Below are 23,334 nucleotides of genomic sequence, written 5' to 3' on the forward strand. Positions count from 1 at the left end.
CCAGGTTCCCTTCTCAAGCCACTTACACCTCAACACACCCTCTTTCACCACCCCAACATTCCACTCTCTTTTCTGAAAACCCATACAAATCTCACCTTATAGCCTCCACAAGATAATATCAGACAATCCCTCCATTGCACCTCTCAGCACATTAACATCCAAACGTCTCTCTTTCGCACTGGCAGTCAATTAACACGTAATCCAATAACACTACGGGCCATCTCTCCTACTTACATAAGTATACTTATGTAAATCTCGCGCTTTTAAAACCAGTATTCCCAATCATCAGTCCTTTTTCAGCACATAAAGCTACAAGCTCTTCACCATTTCCATGTACAACACTGAACACCCCATGTATACCATTATTCCCTCAACTGCCACATTTACTCAACCTTTGCATCAAATCACCCATCCACTATGACCCGGTCTCGTGCATCAAAACCACTAACACCCCATTTCAGCTGCTCCCCAAACACACTTGCCTCTCTTGATCTTTCTTCTCGATCCCAGGTGCATATCACCAATAACACCACCTCTCTCATCAACCTTTCAGGTTTTACCCTGATTAAATCGAGAAATTTTACTTTCTTACATCTCTATCACCTACTCCAACAACTCCTGTTCAGAGTATTGCTACTCCTCCCTTTGCTCTTGTCCTCTCACTAACCCCGGACTTTACTCCCCAGACAATCCAGATATAGGGTGTTTATGGTCGAGGTGGTGTGCAAAGTGAAGTTAGGGAAAATGATTTGGCAAACAGAGAAAGTAGTGAAAAGCTTTGGGCGGAAGATGAAGAGCCGGCAAGGCAGCCAGGTTTGGATGGTATTGGCAGTGAATTTATTAAAAAAAGGGGGTGACCTGTATTGTTGACTGGTTGGTAAGGTTATTTAATGTAATGTATGACTCATGGTGAGTGCCTGAGGATTGGCGGAATGCGCGCCATAGTGCCATTGTACAAAGGCAAAGGGGATAAAGTGAGGTGCTCCTCAAATTAAAGAGGTATAATTGTTTGAGTTTCCTGGTAAATTATATGGGAAGGGTATGATTGAGAGGGTGAGGCATGTACAGAGCATCAATAGGGGAAGTGAGCATGTTGTTTTCAGAAGTGTAAGGATGTGTGGATCAGGTGTTTGCTTTGAAGAATGTATGTGAGAATACTTAGAAAAGCAAAGGATTTTTGTATGTAGCTATGAAAGAGTTGATATAGATGCTTGTGAAGGTATTAAAATATATGGTTTGGTAGGAAAAGTTGTTTAGAATCAGTGAAAAGTTTTTATCGAGGATGTAAGCATGTGTAACGTGTAGGAAGAGAGGAAAGTGATTGTTCTAGTGAAAAATTTTTGGGTTAAGGTTTGCGCAGGTTGTGGGTGAATGTTCACACCATGTGTTGTTTAATTTTTTATGGATGGGGTTGTTCGGGAGGTAAATGCAAAGAGTTTTGGAAAGAGGGGCAAGTAGCAGTCTGGTTGGGGATGAGAGAGCTTGGAGAAATGAGTCTAGTTTGTTTTGCTGATTCTACAGCGATGGTGGCTGATTCATGTGATAAACCTGCAAAAGTGTTGACTGAGTTTGGAAAAGTGTGTGGAAGAAGAAAGATTAAGAGTAAATGTTGATAAAGCAAGGTTATTAAGGTATAGTAGTGTTGAGGTCAAGTCCATTGGGAGGTGAGTTGAATTGAGAAAAACTGGATGAATTGAAGTTTTTAGATATCCCTGGGAGTGGATTCTGGCAGCGGATGGAACCATGAAAGCGAATTGGATCATAGGGTGGGGGAGGGGGGGGCGAAATCCTGGGGGCCTTGAAGAATGTGTGAAGTACCGAGAAACATATTCTCGGCAAGCAAAAATGGGTATGTTTTTGAAAGGAATAGTGTTCCAACAATGTTGTATGGTTGTCGGGCGAGGGCTATGGATAGAGAAGTGCGCAGGAGGTGGATGTAGCTGAAATAATATGTAAGAGGACAATGTGTGGTTAGGAGGTTTTATCGAGTGAGAAATACCGTAAGGGTAAGAAAGCTGTGTGGAAATAAAAAGCTCGTGGTTGAGAGAGCAGCAGAGGTGTTTTGAAGTGGTTAGGCACATGGAGAGGATGAGTTGAGGAAATATTGACCAAGAGGGAAATATGTGTTGGAGGTGGGTAGGGAACAAGGAGAAGAATGGAGACCAAATTGGAGTGGAAAGATGGAGTGAAAAAGGATTTTGATGATCGGGGCCGGAGGTGCGGCGGGCGGGTGGGGTGGGCGGCATGAGGGTGAAAGGAGGTCAAGGAATAGAGTGACTAAGTGGAGCGATGTGGAGTACCAGGGGTTGACGTTTTTGGGCCCCCCCCCCCCCCCCCCCCCCCTGTCAGTGGATTGAAGCAGGGCATGTGAAGCCGTCTGGGGTAAACCAAGGAAAGCTGTGTAGGTATGTATAAAAGCGTGTGTGGACGTTATGTATATACATGTGTATGGGGGGGGGGTTGGGCCAATTTTTCGTTTGTTTCCTGCGCTAAAGCTACCTCGCAAAACGGGGAGACCAGCGACCAAAGTAATAAAAAAAAGAAAAAAAATATGACTCATGTTTAAGGATGGGGTGTTAGGGAGTCAATGCAAGAGGTTTTGGAAAGAGGTGGCAAGTATGAAGTCTGTGGGGATGAAGAGCTTTGGTAAGTGGTCATTGTTGTTCGCTGAGATATCAGCGCTGGTGGCTGATTCATGTGGAAACTGCAGAAGCTGGTGACTGGAGTTTGGTAAAGTGTGTGAAAAAAGAAAGCTGAGTAAATGTGAATAAGAGCAAAGTTATTAGGTACAGTAGGGTTGAGGGACAAGACAACTGGAGGTAAGTTTGAATGGATATATATATATATATATATATATATATTTTTTTTTTTTTTTTTTTTTTTTTATACTTTTTCGCTGTCTCCCGCGTTTGCGAGGTAGCGCAAGGAAACAGACGAAAGAAATGGCCCAACCCCCCCCATACACATGTACATACACACGTCCACACACACAAATATACATACCTACACAGCTTTCCATGGTTTACCCCGGACGCTTCACATGCCTTGATTCAATCCACTGACAGCATGTCAACCCCTGTATACCACATCGCTCCAATTCACTCTATTCCTTGCCCTCCTTTCACCCTCCTGCATGTTCAGGCCCCGATCACACAAAATCTTTTTCACTCCATCTTTCCACCTCCAATTTGGTCTCCCTCTTCTCCTCGTTCCCTCCACCTCCGACACATATATCCTCTTGGTCAATCTTTCCTCACTCATTCTCTCCATGTGCCCAAACCATTTTAAAACACCCTCTTCTGCTCTCTCAACCACGCTCTTTTTATTTCCACACATCTCTCTTACCCTTACGTTACTTACTCGATCAAACCACCTCACACCACACATTGTCCTCAAACATCTCATTTCCAGCACATCCATCCTCCTGCGCACAACTCTATCCATAGCCCACGCCTCGCAACCATACAACATTGTTGGAACTACTATTCCTTCAAACATACCCATTTTTGCTTTCCGGGATAATGTTCTCGACTTCCACACATTTTTCAAGGCTCCCAAAATTTTCGCCCCCTCCCCCACCCTATGATCCACTTCCGCTTCCATGGTTCCATCCGCTGACAGATCCACTCCCAGATATCTAAAACACTTCACTTCCTCCAGTTATATATATATATATATATATATATATATATATATATATATATATATATATATATATATATATATATATACCCCTGGGGATAGAGGAGAAAGAATACTTCCCATGCATTCCTCACGTGTCGTAGAAGGGGACTAAAGGGGATGGGAGTGGGGGGCCAGAAACCCTCCCCTCCTTGTATTTTAACTTTCTAAAAGGGGAAACAGAAGAGGGGGTCACGCGGGGAGTGCTCATCCTCCGCAAAGGCTCAGATTGGGTGTCTAAATATGTGTAGATGTAACCAAGATGAGAAAAAGGGAGAGATAGGTAGTATGTTTGAGGAAAGGAACCTGAATGTTTTGGCTCTAAGTGAAACGAAGCTCAAGGGTAAAGGGGAAGAGTGGTTTGGGAATGTCTTGGGAGTAAAGTCTTGGGTTAGTGAGAGGACAAGAGCAAGGGTAGGAGTAGCACTACTCCTGAAACAGGAGTGGTGGGAGTATGTGATAGTGTAAGAAAGTAAATTCTAGATTGATATGGGTAAAACTGAAAGTTGATGGAGAGAGATGGGTGATTATTGGTGCATATGCACCTGGGCATGAAAAGAAAGCTCATGAGAGGCAAGTGTATTGGGAGCAGCTGAGTGAGTGTGTTAGTAGTTTTGATGCACGAGACCGGGTTATAGTGATGGGTAATTTGAATGCAAAGGTGAGTAATGTGACAGTTGAGGGAATAATTGGTGTACATGGGGTGTTCAGTGTTGTAAATGGAAATGGTAAAGAGCTTGTAGATTTATGTGCTGAAAAAAGACTGGTGATTGGGAATACCTGGTTTAAAAAGAGAGATATACATAAGTATACATATGTTATTGGGAGAGATGGCCAGAGAGCGTTACTGGATTACGTGTTAATTGATAGGCGCGTGAAAGAGACTTTTGGATGTTAATGTGCTGAGAGGTGCAACTGGAGGGATGTCCGATCATTATCTTGTGGAGGCGAAGGTGAAGATTTGTAGAGGTTTTCAGAAAAGAGAGATTATTGGGGTGAAAAGAGTGGTGAGACTAAGTGAGCTTCGGAAGGAAACTTGTGTGAGGAAGTACCAGGAGAGACTGAGTACAGAATGGAAAAAGATGAGAACAAAGGACGTAAGGGGAGTAGGGGAGGAATGGGATGTACTTATCGAAGCAGTGATGGCTTGTGCAAAAGATGCTTGTGGCACGAGAAGTGTGGGAGGTAGGCAGATTAGGGAGGGTAGTGAGTGGTGGGATGAAGTAAGATTATTAGTGAAAGAGACGAAAGAGGGATTTGGATGATTTTTTGCAGGGAAATAATGCAAATGACTGGCAGATGTATAAAAGAAAGAGGCAGGAGGTCAAGAGAAAGGTGCAATATTTGAAAAAGAGGGCAAATGGGAGTTGGGGTGAGAGAGTATCATTAAATTTTAAGGAGAATAAAAAGATGTTTTGGAAGGAGGTAAATAAAGTGCGTAAGACAAGGGAACAAATGGGAACTTCAGTGAAGGGGGCTAATGGAGAGGTGATAACAAGTAGTGGTGATGTGAGAAGGAGATGGAGTGAGTATTTTTAAGGTCTGTTGAATGTGTTTGATGATAGAGTGGCAGATATAGGGTGTATTGGTCGAGGTGGTGTGCAAAGTGAGAGAGTTTGGGAAAATGATTTGGTAAACAGAGAAGAGGCAGTAAAAGCTTTGCGGAAGATGAAAACCGGCAAGGCAGCCGGTTTGGATGGTATTGCAGTGGAATTTATTAAAGAAGGGGGTGACTGTATTGTTGACTGATTGGTAAGGTTATTTAATGTATGTATGACTCATCTGCCACTCTATCATCAAACACATTCAACAAACCTTCAAAATACTCACTCCATCTCCCTCTCACATCACCACTACTTGTTATCACCTCCCCACTTGCGCCCTTCACCGAAGTTCCCATTTGCTCCCTTGTCTTACGCACTTTATTTACCTCCTTCCAGAACATCTTTTTATTCTCCCTAAAATTTAATGATACTCTCTCACCCCAACTCTCATTTGCCCTTTTTTTCACCTCTTGCACCTTTCTCTTGACCTCCTGCCTCTTTCTTTTATACATCTCCCACTCAATTGCATTTTTTCCCTGCAAAAATCGTCCAAATGCCTCTCTCTTCTCTTTCACTAATACTCTTACTTCTTCATCCCACCACTCACTACCCTTTCTAATCAACCCACCTCCCACTCTTCTCATGCCACAAGCATCTTTTGCGCAATCCATCACTGATTCCCTAAATACATCCCATTCCTCCCCCACTCCCCTTACTTCCATTGTTCTCACCTTTTTCCATTCTGTACTCAGTCTCTCCTGGTACTTCCTCACACAGGTCTCCTTCTCAAGCTCACTTACTCTCACCACCCTCTTCACCCCAACATTCACTCTTCTTTTCTGAAAACCCATACAAATCTTCACCTTAGCCTCCACAAGATAATGATCAGACATCCCTCCAGTTGCACCTCTCAGCACATTAACATCCAAAAGTCTCTCTTTCGCACGCCTGTCAATTAACACGTAATCCAATAACACTCTCTGGCCATCTCTCCTACTTACATAAGTATACTTATGTATATCTCGCTTTTTAAACCAGGTATTCCCAATCATCAGTCCTTTTTCAGCACATAAATCTACAAGCTCTTCACCATTTCCATTTACAACACTGAACACCCCATGTATACCAATTATTCCCTCAACTGCCACATTACTCACCTTTGCATTCAAATCACCCATCACTATGACCCGGTCTCGTGCATCAAAACCACTAACACACTCATTCAGCTGCTCCCAAAACACTTGCCTCTCTTGATCTTTCTTCTCATGCCCAGGTGCATATGCACCAATAATCACCCACCTCTCTCCATCAACTTTCAGTTTTACCCATATTAATCGAGAATTTACTTTCTTACACTCTATCACATACTCCCACAACTCCTGTTTCAGGAGTATTGCTACTCCTTCCCTTGCTCTTGTCCTCTCACTAACCCCTGACTTTACTCCCCAGACATTCCAGATATAGGGTGTTTTGGTCGAGGTGGTGTGCAAAGTGAGAGGGTTAGGGAAAATGATTTGGTAAACAGAGAAGAGGTAGTGAAAGCTTTGCGGAAGATGAAAGCCGGCAAGGCAGCAGGTTTGGATGGTATTGCAGTGGAATTTATTAAAAAAGGGGGTGACTGTATTGTTGACTGGTTGGTAAGGTTATTTAATGTATGTATGACTCATGGTGAGGTGCCTGAGGATTGGCGGAATGCGTGCATAGTGCCATTGTACAAAGGCAAAGGGGATAAGAGTGAGTGCTCAAATTACAGAGGTATAAGTTTGTTGAGTATTCCTGGTAAATTATATGGGAGGGTATTGATTGAGAGGGTGAAGGCATGTACAGAGCATCAGATTGGGGAAGAGCAGTGTGGTTTCAGAAGTGGTAGAGGATGTGTGGATCAGGTGTTTGCTTTGAAGAATGTATGTGAGAAATACTTAGAAAAGCAAATGGATTTGTATGTAGCATATGATAGAGTTGATAGAGATGCTCTGTGGAAGGTATTAAGAATATATGGTGTGGGAGGAAAGTTGTTAGAAGCAGTGAAAAGTTTTTATCGAGGATGTAAGGCATGTGTACGTGTAGGAAGAGAGGAAAGTGATTGGTTCTCAGTGAATGTAGGTTTGCGGCAGGGGTGTGTGATGTCTCCATGGTTGTTTAATTTGTTTATGGATGGGGTTGTTAGGGAGGTAAATGCAAGAGTTTTGGAAAGAGGGGCAAGTATGAAGTCTGTTGGGGATGAGAGAGCTTGGGAAATGAGTCAGTTGTTGTTCGCTGATGATACAGCGCTGGTGGCTGATTCATGTGAGAAACTGCAGAAGCTGGTGACTGAGTTTGGAAAAGTGTGTGGAAGAAGAAAGTTAAGAGTAAATGTGAATAAGAGCAAGGTTATTAGGTACAGTAGGGTTGAGGGTCAAGTCAATTGGGAGGTGAGTTTGAATGGAGAAAAACTGGAGGAAGTGAAGTGTTTTAGATATCTGGGAGTGGATCTGGCAGCGGATGGAACCATGGAAGCGGAAGTGGATCATAGGGTGGGGGAGGGGGCGAAAATCCTGGGGGCCTTGAAGAATGTGTGGAAGTCGAGAACATTATCTCGGAAAGCAAAAATGGGTATGTTTGAAGGAATAGTGGTTCCAACAATGTTGTATGGTTGCGAGGCGTGGGCTATGGATAGAGTTGTGCGCAGGAGGATGGATGTGCTGGAAATGAGATGTTTGAGGACAATGTGTGGTGTGAGGTGGTTTGATCGAGTGAGTAACGTAAGGGTAAGAAAGATGTGTGGAAATAAAAAGAGCGTGGTTGAGAGAGCAGAAGAGGGTGTTTTGAAGTGGTTAGGGCACATGGAGAGGATGAGTGAGGAAAGATTGACCAAGAGGATATATGTGTTGGAGGTGGAGGGAACAAGGAGAAGAGGGAGACCAAATTGGAGGTGGAAAGATGGAGTGAAAAAGATTTTGTGTGATCGGGGCCTGAGCATGCATGAGGGTGAAAGGAGGGCAAGGAATAGAGTGAATTGGAGCGATGTGGTGTACCGGGGTTGACGTGCTGTCAGTGGATTGAAGCAGGGCATGTGAAGCGTCTGGGGTAAACCATGGAAAGCTGTGTAGGTATGTATATTTGCGTGTGTGGACGTATGTATATACATGTGTATGGGGGGGGGGTTGGGCCATTTTTTTCGTTTGTTTCCTTGCGCTACCTCGCAAACGCGGGAGACAGCGACAAAGTATAATAAAAGAAAAAAAATATGACTCATGTTTATGGATGGGGTTGTTAGGGAGGTAAATGCAAGAGTTTTGGAAAGAGGGGCAAGTATGAAGTCTGTTGGGGATGAGAGAGCTTGGGAAGTGAGTCAGTTGTTGTTCGCTGATGATACAGCGCTGGTGGCTGATTCATGTGAGAAACTGCAGAAGCTGGTGACTGAGTTTGGTAAAGTGTGTGAAAGAAGAAAGTTAAGAGTAAATGTGAATAAGAGCAAGGTTATTAGGTACTGTAGGGTTGAGGGTCAAGTCAATTGGGAGGTAAGTTTGAATGGAGCAAAACTGGAGGAAGTAAAGTGTTTTAGATATCTGGGAGTGGATCTGGCAGCGGATGGAACCATGGAAGCGGAAGTGGATCATAGGGTGGGGGAGGGGGCCGAAATCCTGGGAGCCTTGAAGAATGTGTGGAAGTCGAGAACATTATCTCGGAAAGCAAAAATGGGTATGTTTGAAGGAATAGTGGTTCCAACAATGTTGTATGGTTGCGAGGCGTGGGCTATGGATAGAGTAGTGCGCAGGAGGATGGATGTGCTGGAAATGAGATGTTTGAGGACAATGTGTGGTGTGAGGTGGTTTGATCGAGTAAGTAACGTAAGGGTAAGAGAGATGTGTGGAAATAAAAAGAGCGTGGTTGAGAGAGCAGAAGAGGGTGTTTTGAAATGGTTTGGGCACATGGAGAGAATGAGTGAGGAAAGATTGACCAAGAGGATATATGTGTCGGAGGTGGAGGGAACGAGGAGAAGTGAGAGACCAAATTGGAGGTGGAAAGATGGAGTGAAAAAGATTTTGTGTGATCGGGGCCTGAACATGCAGGAGGGTGAAAGGAGGGCAAGGAATAGAGTGAATTGGATCGATGTGGTATACTGGGGTTGACGTGCTGTCAGTGGATTGAATCAGGGCATGTGAAGCGTATGGGGTAAACCATGGAAAGCTGTGTAGGTATGTATATTTGCGTGTGTGGACGTATGTATATACATGTGTATGGGGGTGGGCTGGGCCATTTATTTCGTCTTTCCTTGCGCTACCTCGCAAACGCGGGAGACAGCGACAAAGCAAAAAAAAAAAAAAAAAAGACTCATGGTGAAGTGCCTGAGGATTGGCAGAATGCTTGCATAGTGCCATTGTACAAAGGCAAAGGGGATAAAAGTGAGTGCTCAAATTACAAAGGTATAAGTTTGTTGAGTATTCCTGGGAAATTATATTGGAGGGTATTGATTGATAGGGTGAAGGTATGTACAGAGCATCAGATTGGGGAAGAGCAGTGTGGTTTCAGAAGTGGTAGAGGATGTGTGGATCAGGTGTTTGCTTTGAAGAATGTATGTGAGAAATACTTACAAAAGCAAATGGATTTGTATGTAGCATTTATGGATCTGGAGAGGGCATATGATAAAGTTGATAGAGATGCTCTGTGGAAGGTATTAAGAATATATGGTGTGGGAGGCAAGTTGGTAGAAGCAGTGAAATGTTTTTATCTAGGATGTAAGGCATGTGTACATGTAGGAAGAGAGGAAAGTGATTGGTTTTCAGTGAATGTAGGTTTGCGGCAGGGGTTTGTGATGTCTCCATGGTTTTATAATTTGTTTATGGATGGGGTTCTTAGGGAGGTGAATGCAAGAGTTTTGGAAAGAGAGGGAAATATGCAGTCTGTTGTGGATGAGAGAGCTTGGGAAGTGAGTCAGTTGTTGTTCGCTGATGATACAGCGCTGGTGGCTGATTCATGTGAGAAACTGCAGAAGCTGGTGACTGAGTTTGGTAAAGTGTGTGAAAGAAGAAAGTTAAGAGTAAATGTGAATAAGAGCAAGGTTATTAGGTACAGTAGGGTTGAGGGTCAAGTCAATTGGGATGTAAGTTTGAATGGAGAAAAACTGGAGGAAGTGAAGTGTTTTAGATATCTGGGACTGGATTTGGCAGTGGATGGAACCATGGAAGCGGAAGTGAATCATAGGGTGGGGGAGGGGGCGAAAGTTCTGGGAGCATTGAAGAATGTGTGGAAGTCGAGAACATTATCTCGGAAAGCAAAAATGGGTATGTTTGAAGGAATAGCAGTTGCAACAATGTTATATGGTTGCGAGGTGTGGGCTATGGATAGAGTTGTGCGCAGGAGGGTGGATGTGCTGGAAATGAGATGTTTGAGGACAATATGTGGTATGAGGTGGTTTGACTGAGTAAGTAATGTAAGGGTAAGAGAGATGTGTGGTAATAAAAAGAGTGTGGTTGAGAGAGCAGAAGAGGGTGTTTTGAAATGGTTTAGTCACATGGAGAGAATGAGAGAGGAAAGACTGACCAAGAGGATATATGTGTCATAGGTGGAGGGAACAAGGAGATGTGGAAGACCAAATTGGAGGTGGAAAGATGGAGTGAAAAAGATTTTGAGTGATCGGGGCCTGAACACGCAGGAGGGTGAAAGGCGTGCAAGGAATAGAGTGAATTGGAATGATGTGGTATACCAGGGTTGATGTGCTGTCAATGGATTGAATCAGGGCATGTGAAGCATATGGGGTAAACCATGGAAAGTTGTGTGGGGCCTGGATTTGGAAAGGGAGCTATGGTTTCGGTGCATTATTACATGACAGCTAGAGACTGAGTGTGAACGAATGTGGCCTTTGTTGTCTTTTCCTAGCGCTACCTCGCACACATGATGGGGGAGGGGGTTGTTATTTTCAATGTGGCGAGGTGGCGATGGGAATGAATAAAGGTAGACAGTATGAATTATAACATTTGTATATATGTATATGTCTGTGTGTGTGTATATATATATATATGTATACGTTGAGATGTATATGTATTTATATTTGCATGTGTGGATGTGTATGGATATACATTTGTATGTGGGTGGGTTGGGCCATTCTTTTGTCTGTTTCCTTGCACTACATGAAGCTTAAGGGTAAAAGGGGAAGAGTGGTTTGGGAATGTTTTGGGAGTAAAGTCAGGGATTGGTGAGAGGACAAGAGCAAAGGAAGGAATAGCACTACTCCTAAAGCAGGAGTTGTAGCAGTATGTGATAGAGTGTAAGAAAGTAAACTCTAGATTGATGTGGGTAAAACTGAAAGTGGATGGAGTGAGATGGGTGATTATTGGTGCCTATGCACCTGGTTATGAGAAGAAAGATCATGAGAGGCAAGTGTTTTGGGAATTGCTAAGTGAGTGTGTTAGCAGCTTTGATGCACGAGACCAAGTTATAGTGATGGGTGATTTGAATGTAAATGTGAGTTATGTTGCCGTTGAGAGTATAATGGGTGTACGTGCGGTGTTCAGTGTTGTAAATGGAAATGAAGAGCGTGTAGATTTGTGTGCTGAAAAAGGACTGGTGATTGGAATTACCTGCTTTAAAAAGAGAGATATACATAAGTATACATATGTGAGTAGGAAAGATGGTCAAAGGGCATCATTGGATGTAAATTTTCTGAGGGGTGAAGCTGGAGGGATATCCAATCAGTATCTGGTGAAGGTGAAGATTAGAAGAGTTTTCAGAAAAGAAGAGTGTTGGGGAGAAGACAGTGGTGAGAGTAAGTGAGCTTGGAAAGGAGACTTCTGTGAGGAAGTACCAGGAGAGACAGTGTAGAATGACAAAAGGTGAGAGCAAATGACATGAAGGGAGTAGGGGAGGAATGGGATGTATTTAGGAAAGCAGTGACAGCTTGCACAAAATATGCATGTGGCATAAGAAAGGTGGGAGATGGGCAGATTAAAAAGGATAGTGAGTGGTGGGATGAAGAAGTAAGGTTGTTAGTGAAAGAGAAGATAGAGGTGTTTGGATGAGTTTTGCAGGGAAGTAGTGCAAATGACTGGGAGACGTATAAAAGAAAGTGGCAGGAGGTCAAGAAAGGATGCAAGAGGTGAAAAAGAGTATCATTAAATTTTTGGAAGAATAAAAAGATATTTTGGAAGGAGGTAAATAACATGCATATTAAATTTTTGGAAGAATAAAAAGATGTTTTGGAAGGAGGTAAATAACGTGCGTAAGAAGAGAACAAAGGGGAACATCAGTGAAGGGGGCAAATGGGGAGGTAATAACAAGTAGTGATGAAGTCAGGAGATGGAGTCGATGTTTTGAAGGTTTGTTGAATGTGTTTCACGATAGAGTGGCAGATATAGGGTGCTTTGGTCAGGGTGGTGTTCGAAGTGAGAGGGTTAGGGAGAGTGGTTTGGTAAACAGATAAAAGGTAGTGAAAGCTTTGCAGAAGATGAAAGCTGGCACGGTGGCAGGTTTGGATGGTATTACAGTGGAATTTATTATAAAGAGGGTGACTGTATTGTTGATAGGTTGGTAAGGATATTCAAAGTGTGTATGGATGATGGTGAAGTGCCTGAGGATTGGCAGAATGCATGCATAGTGCCATTGTACAAAGGCAAAGGGAACAAAGGTGAGTGTTTAAATTACAGAGGCATAAGTCTGTTGATTATTCCTGGGAAATTATATGGGAGTGTATTGATTGAGAGGGTAAAGGCATGTACAGAGCATCAGACTGGGGAAGATCAGTGTGGTTTCAGAAGTGGTAGAGGATGTGTGGATCAGGTGTTTACTTTGAAGAATGTATGTGAGAAATACTTAGAAAAACAGTTGGATATGTATGTAGCATTTATGGATCTGGAGAAGGCATATGATAAGGTTGATAGAAATGCTTTGTGAAAGGCTTTAATAGTATACAATGTAGGAGATAAGTTGCTAGAAGCAGTGAAAACTTTTTACCAAGGCTGTAAGGCATGTGTATGAGTAGGAGGAGAGGAAAGTGACTGGTTCCCAGTGAATGTCAGTTTGCGGCAGGGATGCGTGATGTCTCCATGGTTGTTTAATTTGTTTATGGATGGGGTGGTTATGGAAGTGAATGCAAGAGTTTTGGAGAGAGGGGCAAGTATGCAATATATTATGGAAGAGAGGGCTTGGGAAGCGAGTCAGTTGTTTTTCACTGATAATACAGCACTGGTGGCTGTATCATGGTTTACCCCAGACGCTTCACACACCCTGGTTCAATCCAATGACAGCATGTCGACCGTGGTACACCACATCATTCCAATTCACTCTATTCCTTGCACGCCTTTCACCCTCGTGCATGTTCAGGCCCCGATCACTCAAAATCTTTTTCACTCCATCTTTCCACCTCCAATTTGGTCTCCCACTTCTCCTCATTTCCTCCACCTCTGACACATATATCCTCTTTGTCAATCTTTCCTCACTCATTCTCTTCATGTGACCAAACCATTTCAAAACACCCTCTTCTGCTCTCTCAACCACACTCTTTTTATTACCACACATCTCTCTTACCCTTTCATTACTTACTTGATCAAACCACCTCATACCACATATTGTCCTCAAACATCTCATTTCCTACACATCCACCCTTCTTTGCACAATTCTATCTATAGCCCACACCTCGCAACCATATGTCATTGTTGGAACCGCTATTTCCTTCAAACATACACATTTTTGCCTTCCAAGATAACGTTCTCGACTTCCACACATTCTTCAACACTCCTAGAACTTTCGCCCCCTCCCCCACCCTACGATTCACTTCCGCTTCCATGGGTCCATCTGCTGCCAAATCCACTCCCAGATAACTAAAACACTTCACTTCCTCCAGTTTTTCTCCACTCACTCTTACCTCCCAATTGACTTGTCCCTCAACCCTACTGTACCTAATAACCTTGCCCTATATATATATATTATCCCTGGGGATAGGGGAGAAAGAATACTTCCCACGTATTCCCTGCGTGTCGTAGAAGGCGACTAAAAGGGGAGGGAGCGGGGGGCTGGAAATCCTCCCCTCTCAATTTTTTTTAATTTTCCAAAAGAAGGAACAGAGAAGGGGGCCAGGTGAGGATATTCCCTCAGTGGCCCAGTTCTCTGTTCTTAACGCTACCTCGCTAACGCGGGAAATGGCGAATAGTTTGAAAAAAAAAAATATATATATATATATATATATATATATATATATATATATATATATATATATATATATATATATATATATATATATATATAGTGCCATTGTACAAAGGCAAAGGGGATAAGAGTGAGTGCTCAAATTACACAGGTATAAGTTTGTTGAGTATTCCTGGTAAATTATATGGGAGGGTATTGATTGAGAGGGTGAAGGCATGTACAGAGCATCAGATTGGGGAAGAGCAGTGTGGTTTCAGAAGTGGTAGAGGATGTGTGGATCAGGTGTTTGCTTTGAAGAATGTATGTGAGAAATACTTAGAAAAGCAAATGGGTTTGTATGTAGCATTTATGGATCTGGAGAAGGCATATGATAGAGTTGATAGAGATGCTCTGTGGAAGGTATTAAGAATATATGGTGTGGGAGGCAAGTTGTTAGAAGCAGTGAAAAGTTTTTATCGAGGATGTAAGGCATGTGTACATGTAGGAAGAGAGGAAAGTGATTGATTGGTTCTCAGTGAATGTAGGTTTGCGGCAGGGGTGTGTGATGTCTCCATGGTTGTTTAATTTGATTATGGATGGGGTTGTTAGGGAGGTGAATGCAAGAGTTTTGGAGAGAGGGGCAAGTATGCTGTCTGTTGTGGATGAGAGAGCGTGCGAAGTGAGTCAGTTGTTCGCTGATGATACAGTGCTGGTGGCTGATTCATGTGAGAAACTGCAGAAGCTTGTGACTGAGTTTGGTAAAGTATGTGAAAGAAGAAAGTTAAGAGTAAATGTGAATAAGAGCAAGGTTATTAGGTACAGTAGGGTTGAGGGACAAGTCAATTGGGAGGTAAGTTTGAATGGAGAAAAACTGGAGGAAGTAAAGTGTTTTAGATATCTGGGAGTGGATCTGGCAGCGGATGGAACCATGGAAGTGGAAGTGAGTCATAGGGTGGGGGAGGGGGCGAAAATTCTGGGAGCCTTGAAGAATGTTTGGAAGTCGAGAACATTATCTCGGAAAGCAAAAATGGCTATGTTTGAAGGAATAGTGGTTCCAACAATGTTGTATGGTTGCGAGGCGTGGACTATGGATAGAGTTGTGCGCAGGAGGGTGGATGTGCTGGAAATGAGATGTTTGAGGACAATGTGTGGTGTGAGGTGGTTTGATCGAGTAAGTAATGTAAGGGTAAGAGAGATGTGTGGAAATAAAAAGAGCGTGGCTGAGAGAGCAGAAGAGGGTGTTTTGAAATGGTTTGGGAACATGGAGAGAATGAGTGAGGAAAGATTGACCAAGAGGATATATGTGTCAGAGGTGGAGGGAACGAGGAGATGTGGGAGACCAAATTGGAGGTGGAAAGATGGAGTGAAAAAGATTTTGAGTGATCAGGGCCTGAACATGCAGGAGGGTGAAAGGCGGGCAAGGAATAGAGTGAATTGGATCAATGTGGTATACCGGGGTTGACGTGCTGCCAGTGGATTGAATCAGGGCATGTGAAGCGTCTGGGGTAAACCATGGAAAGTTGTGTGGGGCCTGGATGTGGAAAGGGAGCTGTGGTTTCGGGCATGACAGCTAGAGACTGAGTGTGAACGAATGGGGCCTCTGTTGTCTTTTCCTAGTGCTACCTCGCACACATGAGGGGGGGAGGGGGTTGGTATTGCATGTGTGGCGAGGTGGCGATGGGAATGAATAAAGGCAGACAGTGTGAATTGTGTGCATGGGTATATATGGTGTGTCTGTGTGTGTATATATAGATGTGTACATTGAGATGTATAGGTATGTATATTTGTGTGTGTGGACGTGTATGTATATACCTGTGTATGGGGGTGGGTTGGGCCATTTCTTTGTCTGTTTCCTTGCACTACCTCGCAAACGCGGGAGACAGCGACAAAGCAAAATAATAATAATAAAATATATATTTTTTTTTTCATACTATTTGCCATTTCCCGCATTAGCGAGTTAGTGTTAAGAACAGAGATCCGGGCCTTAGAGGGAATATCCTCACCTGACCCCCTTCTCTGTTCCTTCTTTTGGAAAATTAAAAAAAAAAAAACGAGAGGGGAGGATTTCCAGCCACCCGCTCCCTCTCCTTTTAGTCGCCTTCTATGACACGCAGGGATTACATGGGAAGTATTCTTTCTCCCCTATCCCCATATAAATATATATATATATATATATATATATATATATATATATATATATATATATATATATATATATATATATATATATATATTTTTATATTTTATTTTATTATACTTTGTCGCTGTCTCCCGCGTTTGCGAGATAGCGCAAGGAAACAGACGAAAGAAATGGCCCAACCCCCCCCCATACACATGTAAATACATACGTCCACACACGCAAATATACATACCTACACAGCTTTCCATGGTTTACCCCAGACGCTTCACATGCCCCGATTCAATCCACTGACAGCACGTCAACCCCGGTATACCACATCGCTCCAATTCACTCTCTTCCTTGCCCTCCTTTCACCCTCCTGCATGTTCAGGCCCCGATCACACAAAATCCTTTTCACTCCATCTTTCCACCTCCAATTTGGTCTCCCTCTTCTCCTTGTTCCCTCCACCTCCGACACATATATCTTCTTGGTCAATCTCTCCTCACTCATCCTCTCCATGTGCCCAAACCACTTCAAAACACCCTCCTCTGCTCTCTCAACCACGCTCTTTTTATTACCACACATCTCTCTTACCCTTACGTTACTCACTCGATCAAACCACCTCACACCACACATTGTCCTCAAACATCTCATTTCCAGCACATCCATCCTCCTGCGCACAACTCTATCCATAGCCCACGCCTCGCAACCATACAACATTGTTGGAACCACTATTCCTTCAAACATACCCATTTTTGCTTTCCGAGATAATGTTCTCGACTTCCACACATTCTTCAAGGCCCCCAGGATTTTCGCCCCCTCCCCCACCCTATGATCCACTTCCGCTTCCATGGTTCCATCCGCTGCCAGATCCACTCCCAGATATCTAAAACACTTCACTTCCTCCAGTTTTTCTCCATTCAAACTCACCTCCCAATTGACTTGACCCTCAACCCTACTGTACCTAATAACCTTGCTCTTATTCACATTTACTCTTAACTTTCTTCTTCCACACACTTTTCCAAACTCAGTCACCAGCTTCTGCAGTTTCTCACATGAATCAGCCACCAGCGCTGTATCATCAGCGAACAACAACTGACTCACTTCCCAGGCTCTCTCATCCCCAACAGACTTCATACTTGCCCCTCTTTCCAAACCTCTTGCATTTACCTCCCTAACAACCCCATCCATAAACAAATTAAACAACCATGGAGACATCACACACCCCTGCCGCAAACCTACATTCACTGAGAACCAATCACTTTCCTCTCTTCCTACACGTACACATGCCTTACATCCTCAATAAAAACTTTTCACTGCTTCTCGATTAATATGGGTAAAACTGAAAGTTGATGGAGAGAGGTGGGTGATTATTGGTGCATATGCACCTGGGCATGAGAAGAAAGATCAAGAGAGGCAAGTGTTTTGGGAGCAGCTGAATGAGTGTATTAGTGGTTTTGATGCACGAGACCGGGTCATAGTGATGGGTGATTTGAATGCAAAGGTGAGTAATGTGGCAGTTGAGGGAATAATTGGTATACATGGGGTGTTCAGTGTTGTAAATGGAAATGGTGAAGAGCTTGTAGATTTATGTGCTGAAAAAGGACTGATGATTGGGAATACCTGGTTTAAAAAGCAAGATATACATAAGTATACTTATGTAAGTAGGAGAGATGGCCAGAGAGCGTTATTGGATTACGTGTTAATTGACAGGCGTGCGAAAGAGAGACTTTTGGATGTTAATGTGCTGAGAGGTGCAACTGGAGGGATGTCTGATCATTATCTTGTGAAGGCTAAGGTGAAGATTTGTATGGGTTTTCAGAAAAGAAGAGTGAATGTTGGGGTGAAGAGGGTGGTGAGAGTAAGTGAGCTTGAGAAAGAGACCTGTGTGAGGAAGTACCAGGAGAGACTGAGTACAGAATGGAAAAAGGTGAGAACAATGGAAGTAAGGGGAGTGGGGGAGGAATGGGATGTATTTAGGGAATCAGTGATGGATTGCGCAAAAGATGCTTGTGGCATGAGAAGAGTGGGAGGTGGGTTGATTAGAAAGGGTAGTGAGTGGTGGGATGAAGAAGTAAGAGTATTAGTGAAAGAGAAGAGAGAGGCATTTGGACGATTTTTGCAGGGAAAAAATGCAATTGAGTGGGAGATGTATAAAAGAAAGAGACAGGAGGTCAAGAGAAAGGTGCAAGAGGTGAAAAAGAGGGCAAATGAGAGTTGGGGCGAGAGAGTATCATTAAATTTTAGGGAGAATAAAAAGATGTTCTGGAAGGAGGTAAATAAAGTGCGTAAGACAAGGGAGCAAATGGGAACTTCAGTGAAGGGCGCAAATGGGGAGGTGAAAACAAGTAGTGGTGATGTGAGAAGGAGATGGAGTGAGTATTTTGAAGGTTTGTTGAATGTGTTTGATGATAGAGTGGCAGATATAGGGTGTTTTGGTCGAGGTGGTGTGCAAAGTGAGAGGGTTAGGGAAAATGATTTGGTAAACAGAGAAGAGGTAGTGAAAGCTTTGCGGAAGATGAAAGCCGGCAAGGAAGCAGGTTTGGATGGTATTGCAGTGGAATTTATTAAAAAAGGGGGTGACTGTATTGTTGACTGGTTGGTAAGGTTATTCAATGTATGTATGACTCATGGTGAGGTGCCTGAGGATTGGCGGAATGCGTGCATAGTGCCATTGTACAAAGGCAAAGGGGATAAGAGTGAGTGCTCAAATTACAGAGGTATAAGTTTGTTGAGTATTCCTGGTAAATTATATGGGAAGGTATTGATTGAGAGGGTGAAGGCATGTACAGAGCATCAGATTGGGGAAGAGCAGTGTGGTTTCAGAAGTGGTAGAGGATGTGTGGATCAGGTGTTTGCTTTGAAGAATGTATGTGAGAAATACTTAGAAAAGCAAATGGATTTGTATGTAGCATTTATGGATCTGGAGAAGGCATATGATAGAGTTGATAGAGATGCTCTGTGGAAGGTATTAAGAATATATGGTGTGGGAGGAAAGTTGTTAGATATATATATATATATATATATATATATATATATATATATATATATATATATATATATATATATATATAATATATATATATATATATATATATATATATATATATATAGGAGAAAAACTGGAGGAAGTGAAGTGTTTTAGATATCTGGGAGTGGATCTGTCAGCGGATGGAACCATGGAAGCGGAAGTGGATCATAGGGTGGGGGAGGGGGCGAAAATTTTGGGAGCCTTGAAAAATGTGTGGAAGTCGAGAACATTATCTCGGAAAGCAAAAATGGGTATGTTTGAAGGAATAGTGGTTCCAACAATGTTGTATGGTTGCGAGGCGTGGGCTATGGATAGAGATGTGCGCAGGAGGATGGATGTGCTGGAAATGAGATGTTTGAGGACAATGTGTGGTGTGAGGTGGTTTGATCGAGTGAGTAACGTAAGGGTAAGAGAGATGTGTGGAAATAAAAAGAGCGTGGTTGAGAGAGCAGAAGAGGGTGTTTTGAAATGGTTTGGGCACATGGAGAGAATGAGTGAGGAAAGATTGACCAAGAGGATATATGTGTCGGAGGTGGAGGGAACGAGGAGAAGAGGGAGACCAAATTGGAGGTGGAAAGATGGAGTGAAAAAGATTTTGTGTGATCGGGGCCTGAACATGCAGGAGGGTGAAAGGAGGGCAAGGAATAGAGTGAATTGGAGCGATGTGGTATACAGGGGTTGACGTGCTGTCAGTGGATTGAATCAAGGCATGTGAAGCGTCTGGGGTAAACCATGGAAAGCTGTGTAGGTATGTATATTTGCGTGTGTGGACGTATGTACATGTGTATGGGGGGGGGGTTGGGCCATTTCTTTCGTCTGTTTCCTTGCGCTACCTCGCAAACGCGGGAGACAGCGACAAAGTATAAAAAAAAAAAAAAAAAAAAAAAAAAAAAAAAATATATATATATATATATATACACATATAGTAGAAGGCGACTAGAGGGGACGGGAGCGGGGGGCCAGAAATCCTCCCCTCCTTGTATTTTTTAACTTTCTAAAATGGGAAACAGAAGAAGGAGTCACGCGGGGAGTGCTCATCCTCCTCGAAGGCTCAGACTGGGGTGTCTAAATGTGTGTGGATGTAACCAAGATGCGAAAAAAGGAGAGATAGTTAGTATGTTTGAGGAAAGGAACCTGGATGTTTTGGCTCTGAGTGAAACGAAGCTCAAGGGTAAAGGGGAAGAGTGGTTTGGGAATGTCTTGGGAGTAAAGTCAGGGGTTAGTGAGAGGACAAGAGCAAGGGAAGGAGTAGCAGTACTCCTGAAACAGGAGTTGTGGGAGTATGTGATAGAATGTAAGAAAGTAAAATCTCGATTAATATGGGTAAAACTGAAAGTTGATGGAGAGAGATGGGTGATTATTGGTGCATATGCACCTGGGCATGAGAAGAAAGATCATGAGAGGCAAGTGTTTTGGGAGCAGCTGAATGAGTGTGTTAGTGGTTTTGATGCACGAGACCGGGTTATAGTGATGGGTGATTTGAATGCAAAGGTGAGTAATGTGGCAGTTGAGGGAATAATTGGTATACATGGGGTGTTCAGTGCTGTAAATGGAAATGGTGAAGAGCTTGTAGATTTATGTGCTGAAAAAGGACTGGTGATTGGGAATATCTGGTTTAAAAAGCGAGATATACATAAGTATACGTATGTAAGTAGGAGAGATGGCCAGAAAGCGTTATTGGATTATGTGTTAATTGACAGGCACGCAAAAGAGAGACTTTTAGATGTTAATGTGCTGAGAGGTGCAACTGGAGGGATGTCTGATCATTATCTTGTGGAGGCTAAGGTGAAGATTTGTATGGATTTTCAGAAAAGAAGAGTGAATGTTGGGGTGAAGAGGGTGGTGAGAGTAAGTGAGCTTGGGAAGGAGACTTGTGTGAGGAAGTACCAGGAGAGACTGAGTACAGAATGGAAAGAGGTGAGAACAATGGAAGTAAGGGGAGTGGGGGAGGAATGGGATGTATTTAGGGAATCAGTGGTGGATTGCGCAAAAGATGCTTGTGGCATGAGAAGAGTGGGAGGTGGGTTGATTAGAAAGGGTAGTGAGTGGTGGGATGAAGATGTAAGATTATTAGTGAAAGAGAAGAGAGAGGCATTTGGACGATTTTTGCAGGGGAAAAAATGCAATTGAGTGGGAGATGTATAAAAGAAAGAGACAGGAGGTCAAGAGAAAGGTGGAAGAGGTGAAAAAGAGGGCAAATGAGAGTTGGGGTGAGAGAGTATCATTAAATTTTAGGGAGAATAAAAAGATGTTCTGGAAGGATGTAAATAAAGTGCGTAAGACAAGGGAGCAAATGGGAATTTCAGTGAAGGGCGCAAATGGGGAGGTGATAACAAGTAGTGGTGATGTGAGAAGGAGATGGAGTGAGTATTTTGAAGGTTTGTTGAATGTGTTTGATGATAGAGTGGCAGATATAGGGTGTTTTGGTCGAGGTGGTGTGCAAAGTGAGAGGGTTAGGGAAAATGATTTGGTAAACAGAGAAGAGGTAGTAAAAGCTTTGCGGAAGATGAAAGCCGGCAAGGCAGCAGGTTTGGATGGTATTGCAGTGGAATTTATTAAAAAAGGGGGTGATTGTATTATTGACTTGTTGGTAAGGTTATTTAATGTATGTATGACTCATGGTGAGGTGCCTGAGGATTGGCGGAATGCGTGCATAGTGCCATTGTACAAAGGCAAAGGGGATAAGAGTGAGTGCTCAAATTACAGAGGTATAAGTTTGTTGAGTATTCCTAGTAAATTATATGGGAGGGTATTGATTGAGAGGGTGAAGGCATGTACAGAGCATCAGATTGGGGAAGAGCAGTGTGGTTTCAGAAGTGGTAGAGGATATGTGTGGATCAGGTGTTTGCTTTGAAGAATGTATGTGAGAAATACTTAGAAAAGCAAATGGATTTGTATGTAGCATTCATGGATCTGGAGAAGGCATATGATAGAGTTGATAGAGATGCTCTGTGGAAGGTATTAAGAATATATGGTGTGGGAGGCAAGTTGTTAGAAGCAGTGAAAAGTTTTTATCGAGGATGTAAGGCATGTGTACGTGTAGGAAGAGAGGAAAGTGATTGGTTCTCAGTGAATGTAGGTTTGCGGCAGGGGTGTGTGATGTCTCCATGGTTGTTTAATTTGTTTATGGATGGGGTTGTTAGGGAGGTGAATGCAAGAGTTTTGGAAAGAGGGGCAAGTATGAAGTCTGTTGGGGATGAGAGAGCTTGGGAAGTGAGTCAGTTGTTGTTCGCTGATGATACAGCACTGGTGGCTGATTCATGTGAGAAACTGCAGAAGCTGGTGACTGAATTTGGTAAAGTGTGTGAAAGAAGAAAGTTAAGAGTAAATGTGAATAAGAGCAAGGTTATTAGGTACAGTAGGGTTGAGGGTCAAGTCAATTGGGAGGTAAGTTTGAATGGAGAAAAACTGGAGGAAGTAAAGTGTTTTAGATAATCTGGGAGTGGATCTGGCAGCGGATGGAACCATGGAAGCGGAAGTGGATCATAGGGTGGGGGAGGGGGCGAAAATCCTGGGAGCCTTGAAGAATGTGTGGAAGTCGAGAACATTATCTCGGAAAGCAAAAATGGGTATGTTTGAAGGAATAGTGGTTCCAACAATGTTGTATGGTTGCGAGGCGTGGGCTATGGATAGAGTTGTGCGCAGGAGGATGGATGTGCTGGAAATGAGATGTTTGAGGACAATGTGTGGTGTGAGGTGGTTTGATCGAGTAAGTAACATAAGGGTAAGAGAGATGTGTGGAAATAAAAAGAGCGTGGTTGAGAGAGCAGAAGAGGGTGTTTTGAAATGGTTTGGGCACATGGAGAGAATGAGTGAGGAAAGATTGACCAAGAGGATATATGTGTCGGAGGTGGAGGGA

The 23,334-nt window shown here is 43.1% G+C and overlaps 1 protein-coding gene across 1 annotated transcript in view; it reads right to left on the reverse strand.

Annotated features, from left to right (window-relative positions):
* The window catches only part of LOC139749147 (NHL repeat-containing protein 2), a 432,672-nt gene that overhangs the window by 25,375 nt on the left and 383,963 nt on the right, over window positions 1–23,334 (reverse strand). The gene's annotated exons all lie outside the window — the stretch shown is intronic.

This window comes from Panulirus ornatus, chromosome 6 (genome assembly GCF_036320965.1).
Source record: "Panulirus ornatus isolate Po-2019 chromosome 6, ASM3632096v1, whole genome shotgun sequence".
In the NCBI taxonomy this organism is placed as follows: domain Eukaryota; kingdom Metazoa; phylum Arthropoda; class Malacostraca; order Decapoda; family Palinuridae; genus Panulirus; species Panulirus ornatus.